Source organism: Salmo salar, chromosome ssa05 (assembly GCF_905237065.1).
Source record: "Salmo salar chromosome ssa05, Ssal_v3.1, whole genome shotgun sequence".
Taxonomy (NCBI): domain Eukaryota; kingdom Metazoa; phylum Chordata; class Actinopteri; order Salmoniformes; family Salmonidae; genus Salmo; species Salmo salar.
In genome coordinates this window covers 18,241,411-18,246,180 of record NC_059446.1, presented here as the reverse complement: position 1 = coordinate 18,246,180, position 4,770 = coordinate 18,241,411, and positions in this window count along the sequence as shown.

Below are 4,770 nucleotides of genomic sequence, written 5' to 3'. Positions count from 1 at the left end.
CGAAGCACAAAGTGCACCTGTGTAATGGTCATGCTGTTTAATCAGCTTCTTGATATGCTATCCCTGACAGGGGGATGGATTATCTTGGAAAGGAGAAATGCTCACTAACAGAGATGTAAACAAATTTGTGATTAATATTTTTTTTGTGTGAGTATGGAACATTTCTGGGATCTTATTTCAGCTGATGAAACATGGGACCAACGCTTTAGATGTTGTGTTTATATTTTTGTTCAGTGTATTAAGCAGGTGAGGAGTTTTTGTATGGGGGGCAATGAGTGTCAAATTTAGTAAAGATAAAAAAGTATTGCTATTTTGATACGTGCGGCTTATTTGATCTAATAGAAGTTTTGTAATGCTTAGGTAGCTACGGGTGTACCGATATAAGTGTGATGCGCGTGACTTCCTGAAAAAAAATAACTAAATCGGAGTTGTCCCTGTTGATATTCGAGCCGGTCTATGCATATTCATGAGCCAGCATAGCATCTCACTCTCCATTGAATACAGGTGGTTGATGTCAACACCCCTCATAAAATATTCAAATGTATTCAAATAACAAGATGTATCCACCAATCGAAAGAGAAAAATAGGTGGGAGGTTGACAGCCCGCCGTTCCACTCTGTGGACAACGAAACCCATTGTTAGGGTGGAGACAAGCATCTCATCATTATATACAGTATCTGGAAGACAACATTTTCGACATGCTGATCCTCAACACAAATCAAATTGTATTAGTCACATGCGCCGAATACAACAGGTGTAGACCTTACAGTGAAATGCTTACTTACAAGCCCCTAGCCAACAATGCAGTTTAAAAAATACGAATAAGAAATAAAGGTAACAAGTAATTAAAGAGCAGCAGTAAAATAACAGTAGCAAGACTATATACAGGGTGTACCTGTACAGAGTCAATGTGCGGGGGCACCGGTTAGTCAAGGTAATTGAGGTAATATATACATGTAGGTAGAGTTATTAAAGTGATAATGCATAGATAGAGTAGCAGCGGTGTAAAATATGGGGTGGGGGCAATGCAAATAGTCTGGGTAGCCATTTGATTAGATGTTCAGGAGTCTTATGGCTTGGGGGTAGAAGCTGTTTAGGAGCCTCTTGGACCTAGACTTGGCGCTCCGCTGCAGCTTGCTGTGCGGTAGCAGAGAGAACAGTCAATGACTAGGGTAGCTGGAGTCTTTGACAATTTTATGGTCTTCCTCTGACACCACCTGGTACAGAGGTCCTGGATGGCAGAAAGCTTGGCCCCAGTAATGTACTCGGCCGTACACACTGTAGTGCCTTGCGGTTGGAGGCTGAGCAGTTGCCATACCAGGCAGTGATGCAACAGTCAGGATGCTTTTGATCGTGAGGCTGTAGAACCTTTTGAGGATCTGAGGACTCATGCCAAATCTTTTTAGTCTCCTGAGGGGGAATAGGTTTTGTCGTGCCTGCTTCACGACTGTCTTGGTGTGCTTGGACCATGATAGTTTGTTGATGATGTGGATGCCAAGGAACTTGAAGCTCTCAACCTGCTCCACTACATCCCCGTCGATGAGAATGCGGGCGTGCTCGGTCCTCCTTTTCCTGTAGTCCAAAATCCTCTCCTTTGTCTTGATCACGTTGAGGGAGAGGTTGTTGTCCTGGCACCACACGGCCAGGTCTTTGACCTCCTCCCTATGGGCTCTCTCGTCGTTGATCAGGCCTACACCACTGTTGTGTCATCGGCAAACTTAATGATGGTGTTGGAGTCGTGTCTGGGCGTGCAGTCATGAGGGAACAGGGGGTACAGGAGGGGTCTGAACACACATCCATGAGGGGCCCCAGTATTGAGGATCAGCGTGACAGATGTGTTGTTACCTACCCTTACCACCTGGGTGGCGGCCCGTCAGGAAGTCCAGGATCCATTCTGTCGGGCTGTATCACCACATGGTACGGCAACCGCAGGGCTCTCCAGAGGGTGGTGCGGTCAGCCCAACACATCACCGGGGGCACACTGCCTGCCCTTCAGGACATCTAAAGCACCCAGTGTCACAGGAAGGCCAAAAATATTAAAGACCTCAGCAGACCAAGCCACAGCCTGTTCACCCCGCTAGAAGGTGGAGACAGTACAGGTGCATCAAAGCTGGGACCGAGACTGATAAACAGCTTCCATCTCCAGGCCATCTGAATGTTAAACAATCACCACTAGCCTAGTCATTCAGTACCCTGCTCTGAACCTTAGAGACTGCTGCCCTCGGTACTGGTCACTTTGTTTACATACTGTATTCTAGTTAAGGCTCATCCTATATAACTACTGCTGTACACACCTTTTCTATTCATATACTGTCTATACACACACACAATATATATATATATATACATATATATACATACACACACTGCTCAAAAAAAATAAAGGGAACACTTAAACAACACAATGTAACTCCAAGTCAATCACACTTCTGTGAAATCAAACTGTCCACTTAGGAAGCAACACTGATTGACAATAAATTTCACATGCTGTTGTGCAAATGGAATAGACAACAGGTGGAAATTATAGGCAATTAGCAAGACACCCCCAATAAAGGAGTGGTTCTGCAGGTGGGGACCACAGACCACTTCTCAGTTCCTGCTTCCTGGCTGATGTTTTGGTCACTTTTGAATGCTGGCGGTGCTTTCACTCTAGTGGTAGCATGAGACGGAGTCTACAACCTACACAAGTGGCTCAGGTAGTGCAGCTCATCCAGGATGGCACATCAATGCGAGCTGTGGCAAGAAGGTTTGCTGTGTCTGTCAGCGTAGTGTCCAGAGCATGGAGGCGCTACCAGGAGACAGGCCAGTACATCAGGAGATGTGGAGGAGGCCGTAGGAGGGCAACAACCCAGCAGCAGGACCGCTACCTCCGCCTTTGTGCAAGGAGGAGCAGGAGAAGCACTGCCAGAGCCCTGCAAAATGACCTCCAGCAGGCCACAAATGTGCATGTGTCTGCTCAAACGGTCAGAAACAGACTCCATGAGGGTGGTATGAGGGCCCGACGTCCACAGGTGGGGGTTGTGCTTACAGCCCAACACCGTGCAGGACGTTTGGCATTTGCCAGAGAACACCAAGATTGGCAAATTCGCCACTGGCGCCCTGTGCTCTTCACAGATGAAAGCAGGTTCACACTGAGCATGTGACAGACGTGACAGAGTCTGGAGACACCGTGGAGAACGTTCTGCTGCCTGTAACATCCTCCAGCATGACCGGTTTGGCGGTGGGTCAGTCATGGTGTGGGGTGGCTTTTCTTTGGGGGGCCGCACAGCCCTCCATGTGCTCGCCAGAGGTAGCCTGACTGCCATTAGGTACCGAGACGAGATCCTCAGACCCCTTGTGAGACCATATGCTGGTGCGGTTGGCCCTGGGTTCCTCCTAATGCAAGACAATGCTAGACCTCTTGTGGCTGGAGTGTGTCAGCAGTTCCTGCAAGTGGAAGGCATTGATGCTATGGACTGGCCCGCCCGTTCCCCAGACCTGAATCCAATTGAGCACATCTGGGACATCATGTCTCGCTCCATCCACCAACGTCACGTTGCACCACAGACTGTCCAGGAGTTGGCGGATGCTTTAGTCCAGGTCTGGGAGGAGATCCCTCAGGAGACCATCCGCCACCTCATCAGGAGCATGCCCAGGCGTTGTAGGGAGGTCAAACAGGCACGTGGAGGCCACACACACTACTGAGCCTCATTTTGACTTGTTTTAAGGACATTACATCAAAGTTGGATCAGCCTGTAGTGTGGCTTTCCACTTTAATTTTGAGTGTGACTCCAAATCCAGACCTCCATGGGTTGATAAATTGGATTTCCATTGATTATTTTGGTGTGATTTTGTTGTCAGCACATTCAATGTAAAGAAAAAAGTATTTAATAAGATTATTTCTTTCATTCAGATCTAGGATGTGTTGTTTAAGTGTTCCCTTTATTTTTTTGAGCAGTATATATATACACACATACACAAATTTTGTTTTTTGCCCTAACACTACACAGCATATTCAAATGATCAAAGCTTGACGATGAGTTGGTTATTTGAATCAGCTGTGTAGTGCTATGGCAAAAACCACAACGTGCACCCATTGGGATCCCGAGGACCGAGTTAGGGAAATCCTAGTCATTACTGTAAGCATGACAAATCTATTGGGTAAGAGCAGAACCCCTGTCTGTTTCCTGATGTCCATTTAGAGGGACCTAGCTTTTTAACCCATACATTCCTAACTACAGTGAGTTTGGATGAGGACACAGACCGAGGCGTCTTGAGCAACGTTAAGTTATCACAGTGTAATCCACTCATATTTATCCAGTCATCAAACTCAAGTCTCTCGAGGTGACTGGAAGGTAGACTGTGGTGTAGCAGAAACAGGATATCCAACTACTAGGTTAAGATGGGTATCCATCTGGGTACCAGTCTGTATGTGCCATTGTGCCACTCGTTGCCACTCATTGTCAAGACAAACATGTCTTGCTTGACAATGAGCAAGAGAGTTGGCAAGAGCACAAACAGATCTGGCAGCAGGCTACTTTCAAGTCAACGGTGAATGGAAAAAATGATTTCAGTTGTACACCGGACTGATGTCTTGCCAGTTGCCTTACTGGGTACCTCATTAGTGACCTCTAAACTAGAGGGCATTATTTGGAATGTGACTCCAACCTAGAGAGAATAAAGAGAGAGATGGAAAGAAATACAGCTACCAAATAGAGCTAGCATAGACAAGACGGAAAAAAACAACTGAGACAGACCTTAGGAGGTGAAAAGAGAAATTGACAAGATAAA